This window comes from Triticum urartu, chromosome 7A, assembly GCF_056163025.1.
Source record: "Triticum urartu cultivar PI428250 chromosome 7A, HENAU_Tu73, whole genome shotgun sequence".
Classification (NCBI taxonomy): domain Eukaryota; kingdom Viridiplantae; phylum Streptophyta; class Magnoliopsida; order Poales; family Poaceae; genus Triticum; species Triticum urartu.
Window position 1 is genome coordinate 572,604,875 of NC_141879.1, and position 16,514 is coordinate 572,621,388.

At 46.0% G+C, this 16,514-nt stretch overlaps 1 pseudogene; it reads right to left on the reverse strand.

Annotated features, from left to right (window-relative positions):
• The window catches only part of LOC147960486 (DELLA protein RHT-1-like), a 292,703-nt pseudogene that overhangs the window by 83,837 nt on the left and 192,352 nt on the right, over nt 1–16,514 (reverse strand).

Sequence of the window (16,514 nt, forward strand, 5' to 3'; positions counted from 1 at the left end):
ACCGCTGTCCAGTGTTCCTTGCCGGGATTACGTTGGTACCTACCTACCAAACTTACGGCAAGGTTTACATCAGGTCTGGTACACAGCATGGCATACATAATAGAACCTATGGCTGAGGCATAGGGGATGACACTCATCTCTTCTATATCTTCTACCATGGTCGGACATTGAGCTGAGTCAATTTCACACCTTGCAACACAGGCAAGAACCCCTTCTTAGACTGATCCATATTGAACTTCTTCAATATCTTATCAAGGTATGTGCTTTGTGAAAGACCTATGAGGCGTCTTGATCTGTCTCTATAGATCTTGATGCCTAATATATAAACAGCTTCTCCAAGCTCCTTCATTGAAAAACTCTTATTCAAGTAGGCCTTAATGCTGTCCAAAAGCTCTATACCATTTCCCATCAAAAGTATGTCATCTACATATAATATGAGAAATGCTACAGAGCTCCCACTCACTTTCTTGTAAACACAGGCTTCTCCATAAGTCTGCATAAACCCAAACGCTTTGATCATCTCATCAAAGCGAATGTTCCAACTCCGAGATGCTTGCACCAGCCCATAAATCGAGCGTTGGAGCTTGCACACCTTGTCAGCATTCTTAGGATCGACAAAACCTTCTGGCTGCATCATATACAATTCTTCCTTGAGGTAACCATTAAGGAATGCCGTTTTGACGTCCATTTGCCATATCTCATAATCATAGAATGCGGCAATTGCTAACATGATTCGGACGGACTTCAGCTTCGCTACCGGTGAGAAAGTCTCATCGTAGTCAACCCCTTGAACTTGTCGATAACCCTTAGTGACAAGCCGAGCTTTATAGATGGTCACATTACCATCCGCGTCTGTCTTCTTCTTAAAGATCCATTTATTTTCTATGGCTCACCGCTCAACGGGCAAGTCAGTCAAAGTCCATACTTCGTTTTCATACATGGATCCTATCTCGGATTTCATGGCTTCCAGTCATTTGTCGGAATCCGGGCCCGCCATCGCTTCTTCATAGTTCGAAGGTTCACCGTTGTCTAACAACATGATTTCCAAGACAGGGTTGCCGTACCACTCTGGTGCGGGTGTCCTTGTGGACCTACGAAGTTCAGTAGCAACTTGATCTGAAGTTTCATGATCATCATCATTAACTTCCTCTCTAGTCGGTGCAGGCACCTCAGGAACATTTTCTTGAGTTGCGCCATTTTCCGGTTCAAGAGGTAATACTTCATCAAGTTCTACTTTCCTCCCACTTACTTCTTTCGAGAGAAACTCCTTCTCTAGAAAGGATCCATTCTTGGCAACAAAGATCTTGCCTTCGGATCTGAGGTAGAAGGTATACCCAATAGTTTCTTTAGGGTATCCTATGAAGATGCATTTTTTCGACTTGGGTTCGAGCTTTTCAGGTTGAAGTTTCTTGACATAAGCATCGCATCCCCAAACTTTTAGAAACGACAGCTTAGGTTTCTTCCCAAACCATAACTCAAACAGTGTCGTCTCAACGGATTTTGATGGAGCCCTATTTAAAATGAATGCGGCAGTCTCTAAAGCATAGCCCCAAAAAGATAGCGGTAAATCGGTAAGAGACATCATAGATCATACCATATCTAATAGAGTGCGATTACAACGTTCGGACACACTATTACGCTGAGGTGTTCCAGGCGGCGTGAGTTGTGAAACTATTCCACATTTTCTTAAGTGTGTGCCAAATTCGTGACTCAAGTATTCTCCTCCACGATCTGATCACAGGAACTTGATTTTCCTGTCACGTTGATTCTCAACCTCACTCTAAAATTCCTTGAACCTTTCAAAGGTCTCAGACTTGTGTTTCATTAAGTAGACATACCCATATCTACTCAAGTCATCAGTGAGGGTGAGAACATAACAATAACCACCGCGAGCCTCAACACTCATTGGACCACACACATCAGTATGTATGATTTCCAATAAGTTGGTTGCTCGCTCCATTGTTCCTGAGAACGGAGTCTTGGTCATTTTACCCATGAGGCATGGTTCGCACGTGTCAAATGATTTGTAATCAAGAGACTCTAAAAGTCCATCTGCATGGAGCTTCTTCATGCGTTTGACACCTATGTGACCAAGTCGGCAGTGCCACAAGTATGTGGGACTATCATTATCAACCTTACATCTTTTGGTATTCACACTATGAATATGTGTAGCATTACGCTCGAGATTCATTAAGAATAAACCATTCACCATCGGAGCATAACCATAAAACATATCTCTGATATAAATAGAACAACCATTATTCTCGGGTTTAAATGAGTAGCCATCTCGAATTAAACGAGATCCTGATACAATGTTCATGCTCAAAGCTGGCACTAAATAACAATTATTGAGGTTTAAAACTAATCCCGTAGGTAAATGTAGAGGTAGCGTGCCGATGGCGATCACATCGACCTTGGAACCGTTCCCGACGCGCATCGTCACCTCGTCCTTCGCCAGTCTTCGCTTATTCCGCAGCTCCTGCTTTGAGTTATAAATGTGAGCAACCACACCGGTATCAAATACCCAGGAGCTACTACGAGTACTAGTAAGGCACACATCAATTACATGTATATCACATATACCTTTCGTGATGCCGGCCTTCTTGTCCGCTAAGTATTTGGGGCAGTTCCGCTTCCAGTGACCACTTCCCTTGCAATAAAAACACTCAGTCTCGGGCTTGGGTCCATTCTTTGGCTTCTTCCCGGCAGCTTGCTTACCGGGCGCGGCAACTCCCTTGCCGTCCTTCTTGAAGTTCTTCTTACCCTTGCCTTTCTTGAACTTAGTGGTTTTATTCACCATCAACACTTGATGTTCCTTTTTGACTTCTACCTCTGCTGATTTCAGCATTCCAAATACTTCAGGAATGGTCTTTTCCATCCCCTGCATATTGAAGTTCATCACAAAGCTCTTGTAGCTCGGTGGAAGCGACTGAAGGATTCTGTCAATGACCGCGTCATCCGGGAGATTAACTGCCAGCTGAGTCAAGCGGTTATGCAACCCAGACATTTTGAGTATGTGCTCGCTGACAGAACTATTTTCCTCCATCTTACAGCTGAAGAACTTGTCGGAGACTTCATATCTCTCGACCCGGGCATGAGCTTGAAAAACCATTTTCAGCTCTTCGAACATCTCATATGCTCCGTGTCTCTCAAAACGCTTTTGGAGCCCCGGTTCTAAGCTGTAAAGCATGCCGCACTGAACGAGGGAGTAATCATCGGTACGTGTCTGCCAAGCGTTCATAATGTCTTGTTCTGCAGGGAGAACAGGTGCGTCACCTAGCGGTGCTTGTAGGATATAATCTTTCTTGGCAGCTATGAGGATGATCCTCAGGTTCCGGACCCAGTCCGTATAGTTGCTGCCATCGTCTTTCAGCTTGGTTTTCTCTAGGAACGCGTTGAAGTTGAGGACAACGTTGGCCATTTGATCTACAAGACATATTGTAAAGATTTTAGACTAAGTTCATGACAACTAAGTTCATCTAAATCAAATTATTCAATGAACTCCCACTTAGAAAGACATCCCTCCAGTCATATAAGTATAACATGATCCGAGTTAACTAGGCCGTGTCCGATCATCACGTGAGACGGACTAGTCAACATCGGTGAACATCTTCATGTTGATCGTATCTTCTATACGACTCATGCTCGACCTTTCGGTCTTCTGTGTTCCGAGGCCATGTCTGTACATGCTAGGCTCGTCAAGTCAACCTAAGTGTTTGCATGTGTAAATCTGTCTTACACCCGTTGTATGTGAACGCTGGAATCTAACACACCCGATCATTACGTGGTGCTTTGAAACAACGAACTGTCGCAACGGTGCCCAGTTAGGGGGAACACCTTCTTGAAATTATTATGAGGGATCATCTTATTTACTACCGTCATTCTAAGTAAAAAATATGAAAAAACATGATAAACATCACATGCGATCAAATAATAATAGTGACATGATATGGCCAATATCACATAGCTCCTTTGATCTCCATCTTGGGGCTCCATGATCATCTTGTCACCGGCATGACACCATGATCTCCATCATCGTGTCTCCATGAAGTTGCTCGCCAACTATTACTTCTACTACTATGGCTAACACGTTTAGCAATAAAGTAAAGTAATTTACATGGCGTTTCTCAATGACACGCAGGTCATACAAAAAATAAAGACAACTCCTATGGCTCCTGCCGGTTGTCATACTCATCGACATGCAAGTCGTGATTCCTATTACAATAGCATGAACATCTCATACATCACATATATATTATTCATCATTCATCACAACTTTGGCCATATCACATCACAAAACACTTGCTGCAAAAACAAGTTAGATGTCCTCTAATTGTTGTTGCAAGTTTTACGTGGCTGCAATAGGGTTCTAGCAAGAACGTTTTCTTACCTACGTGAAAGCCACAACGTGATTTGTCAACTTCTATTTACCCTTCATAAGGACCCTTTTCATCGAATCCACCCCAACTAAAGTGGGAGAGACAGACACCCGCCAGCCACCTTATGCAACTAGTGCATGTTAGTCGGTGGAACCGGTCTCACGTAAGCGTACGTGTAAGGTTGGTCCGGGCCGCTTCATCCCACAATACCGTTGAAGCAAAATAAGACTAGTAGCGGCAAGAAAGTTGACAACATCTACGCCCACGACAAATTGTGTTCTACTCGTGCACAAGGAACTATGCATAGACCTAGCTCATGATGCCACTGTTGGGGAACGTTGCAGAAAACAAAAAAATTTCCTACGGTTTCACCAAGATCCATCTATGAGTTCATCTAGCAACGAGTGATTGGATTGCATCTACATACCTTTGTAGATCACGCGCGGAAGCGTTCAAAGAACGGGGATGAGGAAGTCGTACTCGACGTGATCCAAATCACCGGAGATCCTAGCGCCGAACGGACGGCACCTCCATGTTCAACACACGTACGGTCAGCGTGACGTCTCCTCCTTCTTGATCCAGCAAGGGGGAAGGAGAGGTTGATGAAGATCCAGCAGCACGACGGCGTGGTGGTGGATGCAGGGGTCACCGCAGCAGGGCTTCGCCGATCTACTGCGAGAGGGAGAGGTGTAGCAGGGGAGAGGGAGGCGCCAAGACTCAAGGGTGCGGCTGCCCTCCCTCCCCCCTCTATATATAGGGTCCCCAAGGGGGGGCGCTGGCCCTGGAGATCCAATCTCCCAAGGGGCCGCGGCCAAGGGGGGGTGGAGTGCCCCCCAAGGCAAGTGGGGCGCCCCCACCCTAGGGTTCCCAACCCTAGGCACAGGGGGAAGGCCCAAGGGGGGCGCACCAGCCCACTAGGGGCTGGTTCCCCTCCCACTTCAGCCCATGGGGCCCTCCGGGATAGGTGGCCCCACTCGGTGGACCCCCGGGACCCTTCCGGTGGTCCCGGTACAATACCGGTGACCCCGAAACTTGTCCCGATGGCCGAAATAACACTTCCTATATAAAATTCTTTACCTCCGGACCATTCCGGAACTCCTCGTGACGTCCGGGATCTCATCCGGGACTCCGAACAACTTTCGGGTTACTGCATATTCATATCTCTACAACCCTAGCGTCACCGAACCTTAAGTGTGTAGACCCTACGGGTTCGGGAGACATGTAGACATGACCGAGATGGCTATCCGGTCAATAACCAACAGCGGGATCTGGATACCCATGTTGGCTCCCACATGCTCCTCGATGATCTCATCAGATGAACCACGATGTCGAGGATTCAAGCAACCCCGTATACAATTCCCTTTGTCAATCGGTATGTTACTTGCCCGAGATTCGATCGTCGGTATCCCAATACCTCGTTCAATCTCATTACCGGCAAGTAACTTTACTCGTACCATAATGCATGATCCCGTGACCAGACACTTGGTCACTTTGAGCTCATTATGATGATGCATTACCGACTGGGCCCAGAGATACCTCTCCGTTATACGGAGTGACAAATCCCAGTCTTGATCCGTGTCAACCCAACAGACACTTTCGGAGATACCCGTAGTATACCTTTATAGTCACCCAGTTATGTTGTGACGTTTGGTACACCCAAAGCACTCCTACGGTATCCGGGAGTTACACGATCTCATGGTCTAAGGAAAAGATACTTTGACATTGGAAAAACTCTAGCAGACGAACTATACGATCTTGTGCTATGTTTAGGATTGGGTCTTGTCCATCACATCATTCTTCTAATGATGTGATCTCGTTATCAATGACATCCAATGTCCATAGTCAGGAAACCATGACTATCTGTTGATCAACGAGCTAGTTAACTAGAGGCTAACTAGGGACATGTTGGTGTCTAAGTATTCACACATGTATTACGATTTCCGGATAACACAATTATAGCATGAATAAAAGACAATTATCATGAACAAGGAAATATAATAATAATCCTTTTATTATTGCCTCTAGGGCATATTTCCAACAGGTGGATGCAGCAGGATCTCGGCAGGGCTTCGCCAAGCACAAGCGGGGAGGAGAGGTGTTACGGAGGGAGAGGGAGGCGCCAAGAGCGAGGTGCGGCTGCCCTCCCTCCCTTCCACTATATATAGGGGCTAGGGGGGCGCATGCCCCCTTGGAGATCCCATCTAAAAGGGGGGGGGGGCGGCGGCCCCTGGGGGCAACGGCCCCCTTAGGGTTTCCAACCAGGGGGGCGCATGCCCCCTCGGGGGGCAACGGCCCCCTAGGGTTTCCAACCCTAGGCGCCTTGGGCCCTTGGGTGGGGCGCACCAGCCCATCAGGGGCTGGTTCCCATGCCACTTCAGCCCATGGGGCCCTCCGCGATAGGTGGCCCGATGCGGTGGACCCCCGGGACCCTTCCGGTGGTCCCGGTACAATACCGGTAACCCCCGAAACCTTCCCGCTGGCCGAAACTGGACTTCCTATATATAAATCTTTACCTCCGGACCATTCCGGAACTCCTCGTGACGTCCGGGATCTCATCCGGGACTCCGAACAACTTTCGGGTTACTGCATACTAATATCTCTATAACCCTAGCGTCACCGAACCTTAAGTGTGTAGACCCTACGGGTTCGGGAGACACGTAGACATGACCGAGATGCCTCTCCGGTCAATAACCAACAGCGGGATCTGGATACCCATGTTGGCTACCACATGCTCCTCGATGATCTCATCGGATGAACCACGATGTTGAGGACTTAATCAATCCCGTATTCAATTCCCTTTGTCTATCGGTACGTTACTTGCTCGAGACTCGATTGTCGGTATCCCAATACCTTGTTCAATCTCGTTACCGGCAAGTCACTTTACTCGTACCGTAATGCATGATCCCGTGACCAACCCCTTGGTCACATTGAGCTCATTATGATGATGCATTACCGAGTGGGCCCAAGAGATACCTCTCCATCATACGGAGTGACAAATCCCAGTCTCGATTCGTGCCAACCCAACAGACACTTTCAGAGATGCCCGTAGTGCACCTTTATAGCCACCCAGTTACGTTGTGACGTTTGGCACACCCAAGGCACTCCTACGGTATCCGGGAGTTGCACAATCTCATGGTCTAAGGAAATGATACTTGACATTCAGAAAAGCTATAGCAAATGAACTACACGATCTTTGAGCTAAGCTTAGGATTGGGTCTTGTCCATCACATCATTCTCCTAATGATGTGATCCCGTTATCAATGACATCCAATGTCCATAGTCAGGAAACCATGACTGTCTTTTGATCAACGAGCTAGTCAACTAGAGGCTCACTAGGGACGTGTTGTGGTCTATGTATTCACACATGTATTACGATTTCCGGATAACACAATTATAGCATGAACAATAGACAATTTATCATGAACAAAGAAATATAATAATAACCATTTTATTATTGCCTCTAGGGCATATTTCCAACAGTCTCCCACTTGCACTAGAGTCAATATTGTAGTTACATTGTGATGAATCGAACACCCATGTAGTTTTGGTGTTGATCATGTTTTGCTCTAGGGAGAGGTTTAGTCAACGGATCTGCTACATTCAGGTCCGTATGTACTTTACAAATCTCTATGTCTCCACTTTGAACACTTCCACGAATGGAGTTGAAGTGACGCTTGATATGCCTGGTCTTCTGTGAAACCTGGGCTCCTTGGCAAGGACAATAGCTCCAGTGTTGTCACAGAAGAGAGTCATCGGGCCCGACGCATTGGGTATGACTCCTAGGTCGGTAATGAACTCCTTCACCCAGACTGCTTCTTGTGCTGCCTCCGAGGCTGCCATGTACTCCGCTTCACATGTAGATCCCGCCACAACGCTTTGCTTGCAACTGCACCAGCTTACTGCCCCACCATTCAAAATATACACGTATCCGGTTTGTGACTTAGAGTCATCCAGATCTGTGTCGAAGATAGCATCGATGTAACCCTTTACGACGAGCTCTTCATCACCTCCATAAACGAGAAACATTTCCTTAGTCCTTTTCAGGTACTTTAGGATATTCTTGACCGCTGTCCAGTGTTCCATGCCGGGATTACTTTGGTACCTTCCTACCAAACTTACGGCAAGGTTTACATCAGGTCTGGTACACAGCATAGCATACATGATAGACCCTATGGCCGAGGCATAGGGGACGACACTCATCTTTTCTCTATCTTCCGCCGTGGTCGGGCATTGAGCCATGCTCAATCTCGTACCTTGCAATACATGCAAGGACCCCTTCTCTGACAGATCCATTTTGAACTTCTTCAATATCTTGTCAAGGTACGTACTCTGTGAAAGACCAATGAGGCGTCTCGATCTATCTCTATAGATCTTGATGCCTAATATATAAGCAGCTTCTCCAAGGTCCTTCATTGAAAAACACTTGTTCAAGTAGGCCTTTATGCTTTCCAAGAATTCTATATCATTTCCCATCAACAGTATGTCATCCACATACAATATGAGAAATGCTACAGAGCTCCCACTCACTTTCTTGTAAATGCAGGCTTCTCCATAAGTCTGCATAAACCCAAACGCTTTGATCATCTCATCAAAGCGAATGTTCCAACTCCGAGATGCTTGCACCAGCCCATAAATCGAGCGTTGGAGCTTGCACACCTTGTCAGCATTCTTAGGATCGACAAAACCTTCCAGCTGCATCATATACAATTCTTCCTTAAGGAAACCATTAAGGAATTCCGTTTTGACGTCCATTTGCCATATCTCATAATCATAGAATGCGGTAATTGCTAACATGATTCGGACGGACTTCAGCTTTGCTATGGGTGAGAAAGTCTCATCATAGTCAACCCCTTGAACTTGTCGATAACCCTTAGCGACAAGCCGAGCTTTATAGATAGTCACATTACCATCCGCGTCTGTCTTCTTCTTAAAGATCCATTTATTTTCTATGGCTCGCCGATCAACGGGCAAGTCAGTCAAAGTCCATACTTCGTTTTCATACATGGATCCTATCTCGGATTTCATGGCTTCCAGCCATTTGACGGAATCCGGGCCCGCCATCGCTTCTTCATAGTTCGAAGGTTCACCGTTGTCTAACAACATGATTTCCAAGACAGGGTTGCCGTACCACTCTGGTGCGGAACGTGTCCTTGTGGACCTACGAAGTTCAGTAGCAACTTGATCTGAAGTTTCATGATCATCATCATCAACTCCCTCTCTAGTCGGTGCAGGCACCTCAGGAATATTTACTTGAGCTGCACCACTTACCGGTTCAAGAGGTAATACTTCATCAAGTTCTACCTTCCTCCCACTTATTTCTTTCGAGAGAAACTCTTTCTCTAGAAAGGACCCATTCTTGGCAACAAAGATCTTGCCTTCGGATCTGAGGTAGAAGGTATACCCAACAGTTTCTTTAGGGTATCCTATGAAGACGCATTTTTCCGACTTGGGTTCGAGCTTTTCAGGTTGAAGTTTCTTGACATAAGCATCGCATCCCCAAACTTTTAGAAACGACAGCTTATGTTTCTTCCCAAACCATAATTCATACGGTGTCATCTCAACGGATTTCGACGGAGCCCTATTTAAAGTGAATGCGGCAGTCTCTAAAGCATAGCCCCAAAATGAGAGCGGTAGATCAGTAAGAGACATCATAGATCGCACCATATCCAATAGAGTGCAATTACGACGTTCGGACACACCGTTACGCTGAGGTGTTCCAGGCGGTGTGAGTTGTGAAACGATTCCACATTTCCTTAAGTGTGTGCCAAATTCGTGACTTAAATATTCTCCCCCATGATCTGATCGTAAGAACTTTATTTTTCTGTCACGTTGATACTCAACCTCACTCTGAAATTCCTTGAACTTTTCGAAGGTCTCAGACTTGTGTTTCATTAAGTAGACATACCCATATCTACTCAAGTCATCAGTGAGGGTGAGAACATAACAATAGCCACCGTGAGCCTCAACACTCATTGGACCGCACACATCAGTATGTATGATTTCCAATAAGTTGGTTGCTCGCTCCATTGTTCCTGAGAATGGAGTCTTGGTCATTTTACCCATGAGGCATAGTTCGCACGTGTCAAATGATTCGTAATCAAGAGACTCTAAAAGTCCATCTGCATGGAGCTTCTTCATGCGTTTGACACCTATGTGACCAAGTCGGCAGTGCCACAAGTATGTGGGACTATCATTATCAACCTTACATCTTTTGGTATTCACACTATGAATATGTGTAGCATTACGCTCGAGATTCATTAAGAATAAACCATTCACCATCGGAGCATAACCATAAAACATATCTCTTATATAAATAGAACAACCATTATTCTCGGATTTAAATGAGTAGCCATCTCGAATTAAACGAGATCCTGATACAATGTTCATGCTCAAAGCTGGCACTAAATAACAATTATTGAGGTTTAAAACTAATCCCGTAGGTAAATGTAGAGGTAGCGTGCCGATGGCGATCACATCGACCTTGGAACCATTCCCGACGCGCATCGTCACCTCGTCCTTCGCCAGTCTCCGCTTATTCCGCAGCTCCTGCTTTGAGTTATAAATGTGAGCAACCACATCGGTATCAAATACCCAGGAGCTACTACGAGTACTGGTAAGGCACACATCAATTACATGTATATCACATATACCTTTCGTGATGCCGGCCTTCTTGTCTGCTAAGTATTTGGGGCAGTTCCGCTTCCAGTGACCACTTCCCTTGCAATAAAAACACTCAGTCTCGGGCTTGGGTCCATTCTTTGGCTTCTTCCCGGCAGCTTGCTTACCGGGCGCGGCAACTCCCTTGCCGTCCTTCTTGAAGTTCTTCTTACCCTTGCCTTTCTTGAACTTAGTGGTTTTATTCACCATCAACACTTGATGTTCCTTTTTGACTTCTACCTCTGCTGATTTCAGCATTCCAAATACTTCAGGAATGGTCTTTTCCATCCCCTGCATATTAAAGTTCATCACAAAGCTCTTGTAGCTCGGTGGAAGCGACTGAAGGATTCTGTCAATGACCGCGTCATCCGGGAGATTAACTGCCAGCTGAGTCAAGCGGTTATGCAACCCAGACATTTTGAGTATGTGCTCGCTGACAGAACTATTTTCCTCCATCTTACAGCTGAAGAACTTGTCGGAGACTTCATATCTCTCGACCCGGGCATGAGCTTGAAAAACCATTTTCAGCTCTTCGAACATCTCATATGCTCCGTGTCTCTCAAAACGCTTTTGGAGCCCCGGTTCTAAGATGTAAAGCATGCCGCACTGAATGAGGGAGTAATCATCGGTACGTGTCTGCCAAGCGTTCATAACGTCTTGTTCTGCAGGGAGAACAGGTGCGTCACCTAGCGGTGCTTGTAGGATATAATCTTTCTTGGCAGCTATGAGGATGATCCTCAGGTTCCGGATCCAGTCCGTATAGTTGCTGCCATCGTCTTTCAGCTTGGTTTTCTCTAGGAATGCGTTGAAGTTGAGGACAACGTTGGCCAGACTAAGTTCATGACAATTAAGTTCATCTAAATCAAATTATTCAATGAACTCCCACTTAGAAAGACATCCCTCCAGTCATATAAGTATAACATGATCCGAGTTAACTAGGCCGTGTCCGATCATCACGTGAGACGGACTAGTCAACATCGGTGAACATCTTCATGTTGATCGTATCTTCTATATGACTCATGCTCGACCTTTCGGTCTTCTGTGTTCCGAGGCCATGTCTGTACATGCTAGGCTCGTCAAGTCAACCTAAGTGTATTGCGTGTGTAAATCTTTCTTACACCCATTGTATTCGAACGTTAGAATCTATCACACCCGATCATCACGTGGTGCTTCGAAACAACGAACCTTCGCAACTGTGCACAGTTAGGGGGAACACTTTCTTGAAATTATTACGAGGGATCATCTTATTTAAGCTACCGTCGTTCTAAGCAAATAAGATGTAAAACATGATAAACATCACATGCAATCAAATAGTGACATGATATGGCCAATATCATTTGCTCCTTTGATCTCCATCTTCGGGGCTCCATGATCATCGTTGTCACTGGCATGACACCATGATCTCCATCATCGTGTCTTCTTGAAGTTGTCTCGTCATCTATTACTTCTACTACTATGGCTAACGCTTTAGCAATAAAGTAAAGTAATTACATGACGTTTATGTTGACACGCAGGTCATAAATAAATAAAGACAACTCCTATGGCTCCTGCCAGTTGTCATACTCATCGACATGCAAGTCGTGATTCCTATTACAAGAACATGATCAATCTCATACATCACATATATCATTCATCATTCATCACAACCTTTGGCCATATCACATCACAAAACACTTGCTGCAAAAACAAGTTAGACATCCTCTAATTGTTGTTGCAAGTTTTTACGTGGCTGCTATAGGTTTCTAGCAAGAACGTTTCTTACCTACGCCAAAACCACAACGTGAATTGCCAATTTCTATTTACCCTTCATAAGGACCCTGTTCATCGAATCCGATCCGACTAAAGTGGGAGAGACAGACACCCGCCAGCCACCTTATGCAACTAGTGCATGTCAGTCGGTGGAACCGGTCTCACGTAAGCGTACGTGTAAGGTTGGTCCGGGCCGCTTCATCCCACAATACCGCCGAATCAAGATAAGACTATTAACGGCAAGATAATTGGCAATATCGACGCCCACAACTATTTTTTGTTCTACTCGTGCATAGAAACTACGCATAGACCTAGCTCATGATGCCACTTTGGGGATCGTAGCAGAAATTAAAAAATTTCTACGCATCACCAAGATCAATCTATGGAGTATTCTAGCAACGAGGGGAATAGGAGTGCATCTACATACCCTTGTAGATCGCGAGCGGAAGCGTTCAAGTGAACGGGGATGATGGAGTCGTACTTGCCGTGATCCAAATCACCGATGACCAAGTGCTGAACGGACAACACCTCCGCATTCAACACACGTACGGTTGGGAAGACGTCTCCTCCTTCTTGATCCAGCAAGGGGGAAGGAGAGGTTGATGAAGATCCAGCAGCACGACGGCGTGGTGGTGGATGCAGCAGGATCCCGGCAGGGCTTCGCCAAGCACAAGCGGGGGGGGAGAGGTGTTACGGAGGGAGAGGGAGGCGCCAAGAGCAAGGTGCGGCTGCCCTCCCTCCCTTCCACTATATATAGGGGCTAGGGGGGGCGCATGCCCCCTTGGAGATCCCATCTAAAAGGGGGGGGGGCCCTGGGGCAACGGCCCCCTTAGGGTTTCCAACCAGGGGGCGCATGCCCCCTCGAGGGGCAACGGCCCCCTAGGGTTTCCAACCCTAGGCGCCTTGGGCCCTTGGGTGGGGTGCACCAGCCCATCAGGGGATGGTTCCCACGCCACTTCAGCCCATGGGGCCCTCCGGGATAGGTGGCCCCATCTGGTGGACCCCCGGGACCCTTCCGGTGGTCTCGGTACAATACCGGTAACCCCCGAAACCTTCCCGCTGGCCGAAACTGGACTTCCTATATATAAATCTTTACCTCTGGACCATTTTGGAACTCCTCGTGATGTCCGGGATCTCATCCGGGACTCCGAACAACTTTCAGGTTACTGCATACTAATATCTCTACAACCCTAGCGTCACAGAACCTTAAGTGTGTAGACCCTACGGGTTCGGGAGACACGCAGACATGACCGAGACGCCTCTCCGGTCAATAACCAACAGTGGGATCCGGATACCCATGTTGGCTCCCACATGCTCCTCGATGATCTCATCGGATGAACCACGATGTTGAGGACTTAATCAATCCCGTATTCAATTCCCTTTGTCAATCGGTACGTTACTTGCCCGAGACTCGATCGTCGGTATCCCAATACCTTGTTCAATCTTGTTACCGGCAAGTCACTTTACTCGTACCGTAATGCATGATCCCGTGACCAACCCCTTGGTCACATTGAGCTCATTATGATGATGCATTACCGAGTGGGCCCAAGAGATACCTCTCCGTCATACGGAGTGACAAATCCCAGTCTCGATTCGTGCCAACCCAACAGACACTTTCAGAGATTCTCATAGTGCACCTTTATAGCCATCCAGTTACGTTGTGACGTTTGGCACACCCAAGGCACTCCTACAGTATCCGGGAGTTGCACAATCTCATGGTCTAAGGAAATGATACTTGACATTCAGAAAAGCTACAGCAAACGAACTACACGATCTTTGAGCTAAGCTTAGGATTGGGTCTTGTCCATCACATCATTCTCCTAATGATGTGATCCCGTTATCAATGACATCCAATGTCCATAGTCAGGAAACCATGACTATCTTTTGATCAATGAGCTAGTCAACTAGAGGCTCACTAGGGACATGTTGTGGTCTATGTATTCACACATGTATTATGATTTCTGGATAACACAATTATAGCATGAACAATAGACAATTTATCATGAACAAAGAAATATAATAATAACCATTTTATTATTGGCTGTAGGGCATATTTCCAACATTGTGAAGTTTGTAAACATGATTAGGTTTCTTAGGATTGACGAAGCCGGGAGGTTGCTTAACATAAACTTCTTCCTCAATTTTTCCATTTAGAAAAGCACTTTTAATGTCCATTTGGTACAAGGTGATATCATGGTGATTAGCATAAGCAAGTAAGATGCAAATGGACTCAAGTCTAGCAACGGGAGCATATGTCTCACCATAGTCCATACCTTCAACTTGTGTGTAGCCTTGGGCAACGAGACGTGCTTTGTTGCGAACCACTTGTCCATCTTCATCTTGCTTGTTGCGAAACACCCATTTGGTACCAATGATGTTGTGGTTGTTGTCGGGCTTCTCGACAAATGTCCACACTTGATTTCTCTCAAAGTTGTGTAGCTCTTCATGCATAGCATTTATCCAGTCCGGATCCTCCAATGCTTCTTCAACCTTCATAGGTTCAATGCTAGAGATGAATGAGTAATGTTCACAAAAGTTAGCTAAATGAGTTATAGAGCGAGTGATTCTCCTGGTTTGGATATCATTGTAGATTTGCTTGACGGCATGATCCTTAGCAATTCTTGCTTGAACTCGTGAAAGCTTTTGCTTGGGTCGGGGTGGAACATCCTCTTCATCTTTTGCTTCTTCTTGGCCTTCTTCATTGTTGACGTTGTCGTTCTCTTGTCGTGGTGGAGAAGGAGGTTGTTGATGTTCATCTTGGTGCGCTTCCTCGTTTTCTTCATCTTGGCGTGTCCCACTTGTGGATGCTTCCGTATCAACTCTTGGTTCACCTTGTCGTGAGGTAGAAGCTTCCACTTGGACTGACGAGGTACTCTCCTTCACTTCCGTTGGACGAATCTTGCCAATGGACAAGTCTTGAATTGCTTCCGAAGGGTCTTTGTCTCCTACATCAATTGGCAATTGCTCTACTTGCGAGCCGTTAGATTCATCAAACTTCACATCTACCGTCTCTTCAATCTTTCGGGTGAAATTGTTGTAGACACGGTAAGTGTGAGAGTTTGAGCCATAACCAAGTAGGAAACCTTCATGAGATTTAGGAGCAAATTTAGAACGACGATGCTTATCAAGAATGTAGCACTTTGAGACGAATACTCGAAAGTATCCAACTTGAGGTTTGTTACCGGTGAGGAGCTCGTATGCTGTCTTTCCGAGTAGCTTGTGAAGATACAAGTGATTTGTTGCATGACAAGCTGTCTCAACCGCTTCCGCCCAAAAGTGCTTTGGCGTTTTGTACTCATTAAGCATCGTTCTTGCCATCTCGATAAGAGTCCGGTTCTTCCTTTCAACAACTCCATTTTGTTGAGGTGTGTATGTAGCCGAGAACTCGTGTGAAATCCCTTCTTCGTCAAGAAAGGTGTCCACATTTGCGTTCTTGAACTCCGTTCCGTTGTTGCTCCGAACCTTCTTGATCTTCACGTCAAACTGATTTTGGGCCTTCCTAGCGAAGTTTTTGAAGATCTTTTGGACCTGTGATTTGTCATCAAGAAAGAACACCCACGTAAATCTTGAAAAATCATCAACTATGACTAGACCAAATGAGTTACCACCAAGACTCTTGTAGGCATTTGGACCAAAGATATCCATGTGAAGTAGCTCAAGTGGTCTTCTTGTGGTCATGATGTTCTTCGCGCGGTGACTTCCTCCAACTTGTTTCCCTGCCTGACAAGC